Genomic DNA, 17338 nt, shown 5'->3' with positions numbered 1-17338 from the left:
ACCGTTAAAGTAATTATAAAATCATCTACGTAAGCTTGGAGTTTTGTCGTTTTATCTGTAGGTTCTTTCAGTATCTCGTTGGCAGGAAGATTCCACAGCAATAGGCCCACTACAGAGCTCTGTGGAACTCCAACATTATATTTTTTTATACCTTTTTTGTATTTTACAGTTTTTTGCTTTCTTTGTATTTTACTCCAGTATTTCCTATCCTCTAGATAGCTGAACAAAATCCTTTTAAGGTATTTCGGTATTTCAAGTCCTTGTATTGTTTTCTTAATTTTCTGAGCGTTGATATGATTGAAGGCGTTTGTGATGTCCAGTGATATTACACAAGCTAATCTATCTTTTTCGAAATTTTCTATAACACTTTTATCCGTTGCAGGGCATCTATAGCGCTAATGTTCTTACGGAAGGCAAACTGTTTATCAGACATCTTTTCATTTTTCTCCAGATAAAACTCTATTCTATTGAGTATAATCCTTTCAAAAGTTTTTCCCCTAATCAAATAATAAGCACAGTGGGGTCTGCAGTTTTTCAAATTGTTTAATTCAGTGGATTTTTTAGGAAGGTAAACAATCTTATCCTCTTTCCAATTGTTTGGGAATATGCCGTCTGTAAGACATTTATTGAATATATCTTTCATGAGTTGTGGTTTGACCTTGTATAATACTCTGATTGTGAATTTTGTGAAGCCATCTGGTCTTGGTGCAGTGTCTTTCTTCTGCTCCTTCAGAATAGCAAGTATTTCATTTGATTGAACCTTTTCGAAATGCTTATTTTCATTTTTCCGAATCAGATCGAATTCTTCTTGTTGCTTGCATGGGAAGTAGTAGTTTTTTTAATACGGCTCGTATTGCCGCCGTGTCGGTTATCAAAGTGTCATTCTCTAGCTCCATTTGGCTTTTGATGACTGTGGGTTTTCCATCCTCAATGAAGAATCTGTATCTTTTTCCATACAAATTTGTGCTATTTGTTGCTTTCAGATATTCTCTAAATGTTTCTTTCCTTTCTTTTTTATTTTTTGATAAGTATTTTATATTTGGTGTATTCTTTCTTGTATGCTACTTGTTTTCTAAGTCTTTCTTCCTGATTTCGTATTTTTTGAACCCTTCTTCTCAAGGCTCTCACTTTACTTCTCCGTTCTTGCAAAATCCCGCTCCACCATGGTTCGTTCTTCTTTCTCTGATTAATTCTTTTCACTGTCGTTTGTTTAAATATTTTGGTTATTTCATCTGCTGAGTATGCTATGTACGCATTTATTTCCATTCTTCCGTACTTTTCCATTCCATTTTCTACTAAAAATTTTGTTAGTCTCTCAGTCGCTTTCTTTACTTTTAAGTTTTTTGTTGTAAAGTATAATGTTTTTCTCTCGCTTTTAAACTTTTTTCTATATTCATAGAATATCAATCGATGATCACTCATGGGACAATCATCTTGTGCCTTCCAGCTATCTATTTAATTTGTAACAACTTTTGTGAATGTCAAATCTATCCATGATTCTTCTCTTAGTGTTGGAAAAGTGGCTATGTCGTTTGCATTGTTCATACAGTCAAATTCATTTTTATGAAAAAAATTCATCCACCTTTTCCCCTCTTTTGTCTCCTGGCCGAGTGCCCTAAAGTTTACTTTTAGTATTCAAATCTGCGTTAATGATGATTATTTTCGTGTTGTTTCTATTACATATATTTTCTAGTTCATTAGAAAGTGTACTTCATTATCACAAAATGGAGCACAATACGCTGAGAAGAAGATGCATTTTTTTTCTCCCAGTTTAATTTCTGCTGCGACTATACCTGTGTGTGTGTGTGTCTGTAGTTTGATTACTTTTTTCTTATCATTCTTGATGATTATTGTTGCTTTCGGATCTTCTGCGTTGGCTGAAATTCGCCATTGGCGTTGGAAACCTTGTAACTTTTTTCCGTCATTAATACTTGCAATGTCTAATTTCTTCTCGCGAGCTGTTTGACTAAACAGAGGGGCTCCATGGTAAGAATGATGTATGTTTATGTGTCCACACTTGATAGTTCTCCCAAAATGTTCATGTTTCAAATTTTCTCCGTCCATTCCTTGCATTTTCGCTTTGTAATTGTTCTATATCTTATGTAATTTTATTCTTCAATATTTCAAAGAGGATTCTTATTATTGAACACTCTTACCTCCTTCTCTTCGGACACTTTTCTTTTTGTTTCCTCTTTTGTATTATTAATAATATCATTTCTATAATCTGTCATTTGATAGTTCTCCCCAGAACTTTGGTTGGTTACGGTATTTTTTCCCACTCATATCTTTCATTATTTTGTTGTGGATGGTCTTGTCTATTGTTGTCTACGTTGTTTACATAATTGGCCCTCTTTTGCGGGGCATCTGTTCCTGCCTTTCGCCCATCTTCTGGTACCTTGATGTCCCATCCCGTTAGTGTTATTATAATTGCGGGAGTTATATGCGTTCCACTGAACTTGTTACTGATATGGCCTTCTTGAAAGAGTTCCAATACTATGCTGCTACTATCTTTCCCTGTAATCCCAGCTTCCTCATTGTTCCTGTTTACTCCAGTCATTCCAGTTGTCATTCTGTATCGCAGTTGATGAAAACCTCTGCCTCCATACCATGGCCTGTTCTTGTTTCTGTTATTTTGGTCCCTTGAAATCCACGCATAGACCGTATTTCGCCAGAAGTTGTCTATTAGTACTTTTGTACGGAGCTCGTGTCATTGCTGATCGTTCTCACAATATATCGTCATTCCATTTTTCATTTTTCTTGCTTAAACAAGCATATTTCCCATCAGTTGTTTCGTTAACTACTGCTGCTTTTTTTTGGAATGTTTGTGTGCTATCTTTGATGTTGGGATATAACATTAAGCAATGCCTGTTATTCGGCTTATTAGCCTTTGTTTCCGTACTGTGCTTTTCTTTATTTTAATTGTATTTCCCTTCTCTTTTCTATGACCATTTCTTGAAATTCTTTCTTGTGCTTTATGTTTAATTCCCTTGGACCTTTTTCTTATTTTTATTCCTGACTTCTTGAAATTCAGCTCTTTCCCTATCTTTCTCTAGTTGTCCTTCCATTTCTTCAACAATCTTTACATACACTGCTGGCCACCGTAAATGCAACACCCTGAAGGAAGCATGCAAATAATATGAAATTTACAACATGCATTAGCGGAGGTGAGATATGCAAATGATTAGAATTTCAGCGCAGACGCACATCACGCGCGCCTGTGGCACCAATTCAAAGCGCTATTTAAGGCTTGGAGATTTCGACGATTTGAAGTACGGAAATTGTGTTTTTCTTGTGGTTTTTTCAAAAAAACGATCAATTATGCCTCGTAGAAAACAGCGATCATCTTTTGATCAAGTATCCGAGTTCGACAGAGGAAGGATAGTGGCCTACCGAGATTGTGGATTATCTTTCAGGGAAATCGGTAGTCGTGTTGGACGAAACCAAACAACTGTAATGCGGATATGTGATCGTTGGATGCAGGAGGGTACGACGGACCGACGTGTTCGATCGCATCCACCTCAGTGCACCACTTCACGTGATGACAGGCGTATTGTGCGTATGGCAGTGACGGATCGCTCAGCCACATCACGAACCATAGCACAGCACATTGAGTCTGTACCGCATCATCCAGTGTCTGCGCGTACCATTCGACGCCGTTTACAGCAGAGTGGTCTGTCGCAAGACGTCCATTGCTTCGTCTACCCTTGACGCAGAACCACAGACGTCTCCGCCGCCAATGGTGCGATGAAAGAAGGATGTGGACGGCACAATGGAATGAAATTGTCTTTACTGACGAGTCACGCTTCTGTCTGCAACACCACGATGGTCGGATTCGAGTCTGGAGACACCGTGTTTGAGAGGATGCTGAACAGCTGCGTTATGCACCGCCACACTGGTCCTGCACCGGGTATTGTGGTATGGGGCGGTATTGGATATCACTCTCGCACTCCTCTAGTAAGCATTGCCGGTACTTTAAAAAGCCAGCGCTACATCTCCGAGGTGTTGGAGCCAGTTGTCCTTCCTTACCTTCAGGGCTTGCCCACAGCCATATTTCAACAGGATAATGCGCGACCACACGTGTCACGCATTGTCCAAAGGTTCTTCGTCAATCGCCAGATTGAATTGCTTCCCTGGCCAGCTCGCTCTCCGGATCTTTCGCCGATAGAAAACATGTGGTCCATGGTTGCTCAACGATTGACCCAGATTACATCCCCAGCTGCCACACCAGATCAACTTTGGCAACGCGTGGAAGCTGCTTGGTCGGTCTGTTATACCCCAAGAACACATCCAAAGTCTCTTTGAATCAATGCCGAGGCGTGTGGCAGCGGTGATCTCCAACAATGGCGGATACTCTGGCTACTGATTTTGGCAGGAACCACACTTCACAGAAGTCTATAAATTTAATCATTTGATGCTTGGTCAACATGTTATCTACAAAATAAATATTGTTGCGATATCTCTTGCCTTTCTTGGTGTTGCAATTTGGGTGGCCAGCAGTGTAGTTCACATATTAGATTTATTTTTCCGAGACAGAAAGATGTCATTCCGTATCGCTGGTATCTTGTCTAATCTCATTTCTTTCCTCTATCTGAGTATGTGTGCTCCTTTTTTAGTTCATCTGATTCTTTCTTTCCCAAGCAAAAAAATTCATTTTCATCCGTGTTGTTTTCTATCCATTCGATAATATTCAGAAGCATTATGTTAGCTCCTTTTCTTTGGCTGCTAGGTAAGTTGTATCTAATAGATCTTCTAGTATTATTTGTGGTGTCCAAGTTCACTATGTTTTTAATTTTCCTTCGTGGATGCGTGATGATAACCTTTTGCCTTGATCTTCTAGTATTATTTGTGGTGTCCAAGTTCACTATGTTTTTAATTTTCCTTCATGGATGCGTGATGATAACCTTTTGCCTTGATCTTCTAGTATTATTTGTGGTGTCCAAGTTCACTATGTTTTTAATTTTCCTTCGTGGATGCGTGATGATAACCTTTTGCTTCTTAGCCTGTACTTCTTCCTGTTCGCTGAACACCACCTGTCCATCTAGGCTGCCTATCTCTGTCTGGCTGTCATTGTTAACCTCTGTTTCGTAATTGAAGTCGTTTTCATGTATTTCTGTTTGTAAATTATTTTTGTTGTTTTCCATTTGTTGTATTAGGGTTGGTGCTAGACCACCTTCTTTAAAATTCTTATTATTCCCTCTGTCATCTTCTAATACTCTTTTCTTCTCTTCTTTTTTTTTCTTTTCCCTGCTTTCATGTCCACGTGTTTGTAAAATATTCAATGCTCTTGGCTCTTTTCCAAGCCATTGAATATCATTTTACTGCAATATCTCCCTTCGAATCCTTGATCTTTATTCTGGCCTCTTTTCTCTACCGTTGCACACAGTCGTCCTGATTCCTTCGTTGATGAGTGCATCCTGTCCTCGTTTTTCCCAGTATCTTCGTGTCTGCATCTGCATATTGGTAGAAACTTTGGTGTTCTTGACTCTTTTCTAGGTCCCTGAGAATCATTCTGCTGCACTTCTTCCTATAGTTGTTGCATCTTTTCATGTCCTCGATCTTGAGTTTGATTTTGTGTCTCTTCCGTTGACCAAAGTTGTCCGATTTCCCCTCTATGTGCGTCCTTTTTAATATTGTTTATCCCATTATCTTCGTGACTACATGTTTGTAGAGATTCCATACTATCGGCTTCTTCCCATTTTCATGCGCTTGAGAATCTGTTGCACTCTTCTTTCTGAATTCGGCATCTTCTATGTGCCTTGGTCTTGGTTTACTGTCTGTGTCGTATCCCACCGTCATCCTGATTCCTCCATCATCTGATGTCTCGATTATACTCTTTTGCTCCTCCTTATCTTGGTACATCATGGTGTCCTGATATTTTTGAAGTTAATCGTATTTGCTGAGCTTGATCTTTCTTAGAAAAGACTTGGTGAGTCTCCCTCAGCAACACTCTTTTCTGAATCTCCCTCAGTAGCACCCTTTTCTGACTTTTGTACAAGATCGTGCAAATGATCTTTATCCTTTGTTACTGAAGCATCACTCCGAGGCTCGTGGTCATCTATGTTTGCATTACTAGTCTCCTGTGTGCTATTGTCAGGTTTTCCATACGTTAGAGGTTCTTCTGAATATTAACGTGAAGGTGCGTCTGGTTGTTCTCTCAGGTTTTCCCATTATCCTTTGATTTGAAAAAAAATATTTTCAAATTATGCGATAAAACTTTGTTGTAATCAACAAGACTCCAAAATGAAGACTAAACGCAACAAACATTACAGAAAGATCTATTATAATGATCTGACAATACTATGGTCGAAATTTTATAAGTCCCGGAAAACTGAATACAGAATATGATCTAAAATTAGAAACCGGGACGCTGAGAAGTCTATAATGTACATTTGGCAACACTGCGAGCAAAACATGCCCCGGAAAAAGGAATCAAGATATCGTCTATAACAAAAAAACCCAACTATATCGTTTAGAGCTCAAAAAAGAAGTATAAACTGATCGACCATTATGCAAAGTACCTGTATAAATAAGTTGATGTTGGGTACTTTGTTTACACTTTCCCTCTGTAGATTTAAATTTTAAGAAATTATATCAATTAAACTATTAAAGATAGAATATTTCAAAGTAAAAGCGGCGGAGCAAAGTATATGAATCAATCTTCGAAGTACTCAAAAACACTAATTTTAAAATTAGAAAAACCTTCCGAAATTCAACAACAAAATTTCACATGTTAATTTTGCGTATAAACACCATTACCTATACTAATTAAAATGTCCATAATCAATAATATACGCGTCCAAATTTCAAAATATTTATGGCGAAACACTAAGTATAGGCTACAGATTGTGGATGCGTTTAGATTGGCATCTCAACAACGTAATAGTTCACACAATATTTTTCCAAAGTTTTCTCCATAGGCATAACATTCAAAAATTCGTAACGGCCAAAAATTTTCATCGACATTTGCCAGAATCATTGTTTTATATAGTAAACCACCCGAAGAATTCGAATACGAACTCAATTTCTGGATTTTCGCACTGCTTGTACGAGAAACATCTTTACCAAGTCCGGCCGTTAATTTGTACACAAATCCCCCAACACCGTCACGCCATTCATAACATCACGATTAGTTTTGCAACCACGCATTGAAAAATCACACTGTAAGAAACACTTGATGCACAGTTTGTTCACGCACAGTTTATGACATAACGCGATACTTCATGTTTGTTGAAAAATACTTTATAGCGTTACAAAGACAGAGGAATTCGCTCTATATCTTGGCGACGTCGTTTGTTACAGTAGATATGATTTTGAATATCGCTGCATGTGTGAAACGAGTGGAAATTAACCATGTCCTAAAACACAAATTGCCTGTGACAGTTAATGATATTAATATTTTATTTGAAATCCTTGAAAGTGTCATGCAATTTAATACGGTTAATAATATGTCTTTCGAATCAAAAATTACACTGCTCACAGACTTCTTGACCAGCCTCAAAGAGTATGTGCCTGAGGATAAAATATCCGTGATAGAGTTCTTAATAGAGCAAGTATCAATGTTGTTACTAAAAAAATACATATTTACTCAGATACAGTCCCTAATTATTAATCGTTTCAAGTTTACTACATTCTGCCACCTCCCCCCCCCCCCCATGCAGGCAAATTTTCGAAGAATTTTAACAGTAAATCTTACCTCATCCATCTACGATAAATAGACTGTCCTCGAGCTTAGATTTAAATCCACATAGTGAGCAATTTGAGGAAAACTTTCTATCTTGTGCTAAAAAGCGGTTTTCAACTTTGTCAATAAAGAAACGAAAGAACTTCTTATAATGGATCTTAAATAATGAGATACATCTAAAATAATGTATTGATTTTAAAGGAAGCAACATTTTTGGCCAATCTTATAATGACCATTCCTTTCTCCTTCAAGCTTAGAGCGGCAAAATGTATAACTTGTTTTACAAATTTTAACTGGTAAAGTTCAAATTGACGTCATTGAATGTCGCTTTGGAAATTTAGACAATTATGTGACTCCCAATATAATGTAACATTAAAATAAGTATTCAAATGCGAAAGTGAACTGCGTCTACAGAGCATTGGCTCTTTCAAGCTTGAATATTTTCATTTTGGTGAGGGAACTTGGTGTCTCGTTTCCAGATTGTTATGAGCCAAGTACAACTAATTTGTTAAATTACGACATTAGTGTTGAGGATGATGATTTAATTCCTCTAGTATGTAAGTTGCTAGTATTCACATACATCGCTGTATATTGTTGCCATACATTTATAAAGGCAGGACGATGCGATATTTGCAAGATGTATTTAATTCAAGAGGATTTAGATGAGGAATTTAGTGATACTAATAATGAAAACAGTTATATTGACGCCTTAAATAGAGAGGGGTTGGTATATCCAAAAGTGATGTATTGAATGTTGTTTTGTACTCTTGTGCGGTAATCCAAAAATTAGTATCAGAAAAAAAATGAAATCATGTTCTTATTTTGCAATAATCAAAGATCTCTTGAAATTGATATACAAGATATACAGAAGACTGGATGTTGTGAAGATATTTATTATTTGAGATGTTAAGTGGAGAGCGACATTCATGTCATATGAAATTGATAATTAATATTTTGGAACAAAAGGAACTTTTGATTCTTTTCAATGGTTGTTCGAATCATTCATGCATCTTCATTACTAAGTTTATTAAGAAGTGTTCAATAAACACTTTCCTGAAAAATTATTGCAAAGAAAAGAACAACGAATGTATCTCAAAGAAGCAAATGAAATGTAAAAAAGTGTATGAAAAAAAATAAAGTTGGAAATATTGTCAAAATAATTATTTTGTGAATTTATATTCATGCTCATACGGATGTAAATAAAGTCTTGATCTTAAATTTCCTTTTTTTATTGTGTATTTGAAAATTTCAATTGAAAATTTTATGTGTATTAATGTTATTCGAAATTTAAGAACATCACAATAGCACTTTTAATTGAAATTTTTAAAAATATATATTTCATTCTGCATATACTAATATTTAGTATAAATAATAATAAAAATACTTGAATAAACATAATATAATGATTGAAATGAAAATATGTTAAAGTGATTTTTTCTACCATTTTATGAATGGTTGGTATTTTTAAATGAATTTTGAACTAATTTCTTAATTAGGTGAGTCTTTCAGAAAAGTGAGAAATTGTTTATGAAATTCAAACTTTTATCAACATTTAAACGTTTCCTAATGATTTTGAGTACTTTTGGGTGTTCATTTTTAGAACCACTTTCAAGCAGCGACGATGAAAACCAGTCTTATTTAACGACCGACGATAGCGTAAGATAGCGTTCTTCAGTGACGGCAAGTGGCCTGGCAAGTTCACGAAATGGATAACTTTGGGGACAACTTCGTAAGGCAACTTGGCAATGAAAGTTATGATGCAAGCGGTAGATACGATCATGACGAATTTTATTCATGTTTATATAACATTCTTATTGTGTATTCGGCATGAATTATGTATATATGCGTATAGTATGAGAATCACACATCATTTCTTATAAAGACTTCCGAATGTAATTCCGAAATCTCGAAATATTGCGTGAATACGAGTTGAACGTCAATTTCAGGGGCATTCAACATCTTAAGAACTAGTTTTCCATAGCGATTATTGTTACGCTTGATCTCCTAGATATATCACGATTTGAGTACACACTAGTGTCAACGAGAATAATTTATAATCACATTTATCTACGTAGACGCTTAAACCAGAACGGTCGACATGCTCTCTCGTTCAACATTCAACAACCTATCTCCTTTGGCTCCATGGCCTTTTCATCCGATCCGATTATTATACATGACTTCATTTCATTTCCGACACAATTATAACGTGTAGAAGCTAGCCCCATCAGAGTGAGATGCCTCTCGCAATATCAACTTCTGATGCGCTGAACTATTGCAAATGTAGTTTGCCATTCCACCCAGCGCACTGAATTAGAGCCCACTCCCATCGATACACTTGTGATTAAAGAAGACACTACTACAGTCGAATCCCGTTATAACGAACTCCAAGAGACCCGAGAAATCACTTCGTTATAACGAAATTTCATTATAAAGGAATTCCAAGTTTTTCCATAGTTCCTATGTAAACTTATCTAGGATGATTAAAAAAGTGTTCGTTAAAACTAGATTTTCGCTATAATGGTATTCGCTAAAATGGGATTCGAATGTACTACGCTATTCCATGTGCAAGCAGCGACTCTTTATCAGTGACTCGAGTTGCAGATGTAGCGATAAAAGTGTTTCAATTTTCGTGACGCTGATGTGATATGAAAGAAACTCACTGCACCACGGTTAAAGAAGTTTCTTTAATAATAATAATTATTATAATTATAATAATAACCACTCTTTCCCCGTTTCTAATATTAACCTCTCAATAATCAGAGACGAGATATCTCGGCCCCATGTAAATGGAAGAAAGGCATTTGAGCTTTCTGTCCCCTCCACTCGAAACTCATTATTTGTAATCCCGTAAAAGAAAATTTACTCCCCCTTTATATACCTGAGGTTTATATTTTTATTTTCACTCTCTTGCTATGATTTTACGAGTAAAATCAAATACTTTAAAACATACAGATTAGGGAAAGAGTTGCTGGGTGAGGGAGACTTGACGAAAACCTGTTCTCATCGTTTTCCTTAATTTTCCACGTGTAAACAATGATAACAGTTTTTCAGCTTTATCTCTGTAAGTTCAACTGTACGCCATTTAAATTTGTTGCCTGAACGTAAAAGGACACAGAAAATAATGTAGGTAACTCCGTGTACTGGGTTCGAACCAACTCCCACCGACAGTGGCATCGGAACCCGGGGTTGCTGTGGGTGCTCGAGCACGCACGGTAAATTTTGGCATGGATCCCCAGAATTGTTTTAGAAATCAAGATTTCTCTCTTATATAAAAATAAATATTATCACCCACAGCTTCGAAATACTTCCGACTTTCCTGCCAGTCACTCTTCCGGTTTTTTGAACTTGGAGTTTAGGAGGGGCACTATCACCTGCATAAAATCGCAAGAAAGTCTTCTTTAAAGGAAAAAAAAGTGTAGCATTTTTTCGCTGAGGATGTTAAAATGCGGATCAGGGGAAATTTTAAAAACCGCTGAAAGAGTTAAAAAAAAAAAGTTGGAAACACACACACAATCAAATAACAGCACAGCCGAGGCCGAATTATGCATCCTTCGCTCTGAATACGAGCGCGTTGAATTTCGTTTGAAAATAAGAAAAATTAAGAAAATATCAACATGGCCATAAAATATCTTCCATTACCTTATGTAAAATGTGTTTAAAGTTATCTGCCAGATTTTTGATGTATTGAAGAAACAAATTTTCAATTTTTATATTTTCATTTCTTTTTTTTTCCTCTTCTGTCTAGTCGGTCCGAGTACATCAGCAGCTTCCATGAAAAACTTGTCCTTTCAGATAGTTTTGAACGGTTTTCCTGCTACGGAAACATTCTTTTTCATCGGGTAATAAAAAAATTCCTATCTCATTCATTATGTTTAAGAAAGCAAATAATTCTCCGAAATACCGTAAACGCTTGGCTACGATGTAACATTTTTTAAAAATTCCAAATTAAATTTCCAATGAACACAATATAATTACTATAGTGGAACCTCCCCTAGCGGACACTTTTCGGATCCCGGTCCAGTGGAATAGAGCCTCAATGTATTTCACTCCCCGCTTGCGGACACTCACTAGCGGAGAAGTAAAATCAGGAAAACAGAATTTTTTTTTTCCAAACCAATTCATTAATTTTTGGTCATAAATTGAAAATTTATCATATTCAGCTTAGATAATGTTTAATCCCAAGGCTCGTGTCGGTAAATATGATAAATCTCAATTAATATTAATTACTTAATTAACGGAAATAACTAGGGTCCAGGATGGTGATTTCGAATGGGAATGCTGGTTTTGTTTGTTGAAAGCATGTCATGAAAGCCAACATTACAAGACTGATAATGATATGGGAGTTTATTTATTCTTCACACTTATTTTAATTTATTTTAATTAAATCGCAAAATATGTATAGTGCACGTATCATGTACGGGTAAAAATAATTAATTGATTTAATGAAGAGAAGAGAGGTTATAATTTTTTGCACACTTTCCAACTTTATTTTGGAATTATGCATAATCGTTAGTAAAAGTAAGGAAGTGAAGAATGCGATGAGATTTTATCAAACTTTCTGTATCGAGACGAATGTTGATTACGCACAACCACCGGTAAACCAGTTTCACACACACACAGTAACATTTACATTTTAGCAGTAACATGTATGGGAACTAATTGCGACCGAAGCAAAACACCGTATAAATTTGGTATATTTAGAAACTAGTTTGATTTCCGTAATTGTAGAGAAGTAGCTAGGGTTATCATTCCAGGATTCGAACTCGGTTCAGCGGGATGATGGTCAGATATGTATAACACTGGACTACACAGCACATCTACAAGCTGGGTTTAGGAAGGCTTTAAGGATATTTGGAATACTGGAAACTAGTTTGATTTCCGTAATTCTACAGAAGTAGCGTGGTTGATCATTCCGGGATTCCATCTCGGGTCATTGGTATGAGTCAGATATTCCGGCCAGATTCACCACTGGACCACACAGTACATCTTCAAACTGGATTTCGATAGAGAGAGTCGTATAAACGATCTGTATATGGTATCTTCCCCAGAAGCAGACACTCCCCGTTAGCGGACAAAATTTATGCTCCCGTGGGTGTCCGTTATCGAAAGGTTCTACTGTACTTTTTAGTTGTGTCAACCTTTTCTTTATATTGATAGGACATCTTATGTATATGTTACTAAACCTTTTTTTTTTTGTTAACTTAAATAAATAAATAAAAACGTTTTGGTCCAATGTTATCTTTGTATGTGGGGTAACATTGGCCCACTTCACCTTCTCCTATCTAAAAGCATTAAAGGAAATGCTTGGGTAATTATTGTAGCTGAACTCTCGGGAAAAAACTTCAATTTTTGAAAGAAAATTTATTTTTCAACTTGTAGTGATAAAAATAACAATATTTAATTTTTTTTTTAATTTTAACTTAACGATCTTATGCCATACAAATTGATAAAAAAGAAGAAAAATAAAAGATATCTTTCAACCGGCTATGAAGGCTTAACTATTAGGAACCCATAATCATCTATAATCCTTATATTTACAAGCCATCTATCAAATCTTGAAATAGGAGTGACATTTAAAAGATGAACATAATTATTCAATTCATAATTATGGTTTCAAGTGTATTCACAAACAAATTACTAAGTGTTACTAAAAAGACTACATACTTTGGCCCATCAAAATGTTGGGTCAAAGTAGGGCGTATTTTTGAAGTTTTGCCAGAGATCAAATTTTCAATCAATGTTTTCGGAAAAAATGAAAGATTAACCGATATTTAAATCATACTATGTTATTAAATCGTGTTTCTAATTCGGCATCTACCTAACTTGACAAAGCTGGATTACAGCTACCCACAGCTTGAGAACTGAAAAAATTATGTGCTATCACAGCATACGAAACCGCCATTGTTGCTGTATACTCGGCTATTCGTGAACTAACCAGATGCATTCAGCTCTGTCTTGCTTAGTACCATTATTTAGGCCGGGATTGCACTGTAAGAGTATGGTGAAAGATCTTTTACAAAACCTGAAGAAAAAATCTATAAGTCTATTGATTACATTCGCTCAAATGTAATCGATGCACTTGGTGCTTGCATTTTTCAAGTTTTGTAAAATAAATTTTTTAAAACTTATGTAGTGTAATCCCGGCTTTAGCAAAAACTCTTGAAACTAGTTCCGAATTTTTTTTTTCTACATTAGTAAGAGCATGCTTTATTATTTTATCGTTTTGGGCCAAATAAGTTTTCCAGGGTCAAAGTAGCCAAAATTTACGGTAATCTATATTACATAAATATAATATAAATAATCACATACATTTTTTTTTGTAGAGGGACTCTGTTGATGTAAAATTGGATGAAAGCTGAAGAACACACCATTCCAGCTATTTTGTTCTCTATAATTAGGAGATATTGGAGGCGAGTATCACTTCTTTGTGATAATCCGATATAATTTTACAAATTTCAATTATGGATACAATACATATTTCATGCCGAATACACAATAAGAATGTTATATAAACATGAATAAAATTCGTCATGATCGTATCTACCGCTTGCATCATAACTTTCATTGCCAAGTTGCCTTACGAAGTTGTCCCTAAAGTTATCCACTTCGTCAACTTGCCAGGCCACTTGCCGTCACTGAAGAACGCTATCCTACGCTATCGTCGGTCATTAAATAAAACTGGTTTTCATCGTCGCTGCTTGAAAGTGGTTCTAAAAATTAACACCCAAAAGTACTCAAAATCATTAGGAAACGTTTAAATGTTGATAAAAGTTTGAATTTCATAAACAATTTCTCACTTTTCTGAAAGACCCACCTAATTAATTAAGAAATTAGTTCAAAATTAATTTAAAAATACCAACCATTCTTAAAATGGTAGAAAAAATCACTTTAATATATTTTCATTTAAATCATTATATTATGTTTATTCAAGCATTTTTATTATTATTTATGCTAAATATGAGTATATGCAGAATGAAATATATATTTCTGAAAATTTCAATTAAAAGTGTTATTGTGATGAAGTAAATTAAATATTTTAGAAACTAAATAAATGAAAAAATTCTAGAAACGAGTTTTGTTTGGCTTTGGCACCTGTATAGTGTGACGTCAAGGTTTTATTCCAGATTTATGTAATTTAAGACGAGATTGCTACTTCTTTTATAAAACATTTTTCAACTTTTATGGACATACAAATCTTATAGAGGGAGTCTCTTTAATTGATTGAAAACTGGAAAAATGTGCGCAGTTTTACTCAGAATAGTACAGGTGAAGGAATGTAGATATAGTACTGTGTGAAGGCAGAATAGTATAGGCAGAATAGTACTGTGTGACGAAATGTGTAGAAGGATTGCTGAAGTATGTTTTCCAAACCCTCAACATCGAACGCCGTAATTCAATCTAGATTCTACTAACGCAAAATCAAGCAGTTTTAAAATGGATTGGGAACATTTATTCCTGATAAAATAAAATTTCCTACTGTTGCGATTTAATGTTACACTCGAATTATTATGTGAAATACTCGAATTAATATACAAATACTCGAATTAATATACAAATACAAATACAACGCCACAACAGGCAAAATGCCCAACGAGGTGGCTGAGAAAAAGATGCCCATAAAAATATGGATGTCATATATTTCAAAAATACACCAAACCAATTAAAAATGCAATTAACAAAAAGTATAAACAATACACGTATACACATGATAAAATATTATACAATGCCCATAAAGAATACTTATGGTTGTCTTAATCTAAGTATTGATAGCTTCTCGATTTACCCCAACATGTTTACGGTATTTGTCTAGGATGTATTGTCTAGGTGTTTATCGTATTTGTCTAGAATATGTGTTTTCCAGGATATTTGTGAATTTAAAACAATCCCCAAATATGGTGTCTAATCTAAATCCTCAATTCCAGGAAAAACTATCCGTCATACTATGGTATTTTAGAACACCAAAATCATTGAAAGTACCAGAACCAAATAACATAAATTTAGTTATTTGGTTTAACACAATTTGTATAACATAATTTATTTTAGTTGAGCGGCTTAGGGTTTCTGAACATTGTTCAGCGGTGGTCAAAAAAAGCGAATAGAATGCTCGGTTTCATTTTCGAAGAGGTCTCTTCGCGTTCTCCTAAAATCATTCTTCCGCTTCTCCGAGACTTAGTTCGTCCTGGACTGGAGTATGCTGTAAGGTTTTGGAGACCATACCTGCAACGGGACATAGACTTGGTTGAAGGGGTGCCGAGAAGAGCTATGCGTGTACTTGTTGGCACACGGTTATGAAGAAAGACATTTTTTTACATTGGAAGAACGTAAGTGTCAGGGGAGATGTGATCAAACTGTTCAAATTTTTCAACGGGATTGATAGGCTTGACCGTGAATCACCGTCAATCATCTGCTTTGACAAGGGGGACACCAGTATCGATTATCGATTAGTAAGGGATAATTCTATGTTGCGGTGTCGCAGGGAATTTTTCTGTAATAGGGTTGTTAATAAATGGAACAGCTGTTTGAAAGAAAAAGAAAAAAGGTCAAGAAAAACCTCTTAGAAAATGAAAATATAAATTTCAACCGTACCCTCAATTTGAGCTCTTTCCAGCTTCAAAATTCCATGAACTGCTTTTCTCAATTTCTCGAGTGCTCTAATTTTTTGTAAGGAACGTGTATAACCGTAACATTATTTAAATCAGTGTTTCCCAAAGTGGACAATATCTCCTCTTAAGGGACGATGGAACGGTCCAAGGAGGTGACAGGAACTACAAGTATAACATAGGATCCTATAGGTTCACTGGAGTTGTTTTTTTTTTTTGGGGGGGGGGATGAGGGAAAACATTTTTCTGAAGACTGTGCGATGGAACAAATGTTTGGGAAAAAATGATTTAAATTAAACCAAAAAAATCAAAAATTAAATTTTTTTTCTAGGAAATAGAAACACTTTGGACAGATGAATTATTTTCTTCCTTCTTAGTGAATAGAAATTGGGTAAGTGGTCCCTAGATGCCTGGTTACGTGAAATTTCCGAAAAAAAAAAAATTATACTCGCGCATGCTCAGTGTTCATTGCTCGCCACAGAGAGTATACCATAAAACCAACCTGTGAAATATTCTAAAGAAACCTACACATGACAGACAGAATTTTATACAGATTGAAATTGAAATGATGCAGTTGAAAAATCATCAAAAACCGCACATGTCATGGTAAACGAAATAAAGTTGTGGAGTAACTGAACCTGAGAAGAAATGCAAATGTATCGTAAGAAACATTTTTTGCTTTCATTCCAATATCCAAAAAATGTATATTTTTAGATGCAGGATGTAGAACTGTTTTTAAATTGCACTCCTCTGTTGCCATGAATTTTTATTTTAATTTGAATAATTTTGATTTTTTTTTTTAGTTGACACTATTCTGTTTTCCATACTATTTTTTACTAGCATTTACCAGAATGGGTCATTTTTTGATTGACTCCCCTCGGTAAATTATTCTCTTTTTTTTTGTACTGTCATATGATAACATTAAATTTGATTTGATTAAAATAACAACGTAATTTTGAAAGTGACATTTTCGGCACAGTATGGTGAACTGGCATGGACCCAAGAAAAAAAAAAATTTAGATCACTGGTCAATTCCTTCCGAAATTAAAAAAAATAC

The 17338-nt window shown here is 35.3% G+C and overlaps 1 protein-coding gene across 1 annotated transcript in view; it reads left to right on the top strand.

Annotated features, from left to right (window-relative positions):
• Nucleotides 1-17338, top strand: part of LOC149087612 (uncharacterized) — a 33444-nt gene that overhangs the window by 14860 nt on the left and 1246 nt on the right. The gene's annotated exons all lie outside the window — the stretch shown is intronic.

This window comes from Pholcus phalangioides, unplaced genomic scaffold, assembly GCF_987345545.1.
Source record: "Pholcus phalangioides strain wild (caught in Gottingen) unplaced genomic scaffold, Ppha-v1.0 ptg000004l_1, whole genome shotgun sequence".
Classification (NCBI taxonomy): Eukaryota; Metazoa; Arthropoda; class Arachnida; order Araneae; family Pholcidae; genus Pholcus; species Pholcus phalangioides.
The sequence above is the reverse complement of the archived record's forward strand: the minus strand, read 5'-3'. Positions and strand labels throughout refer to the sequence as shown.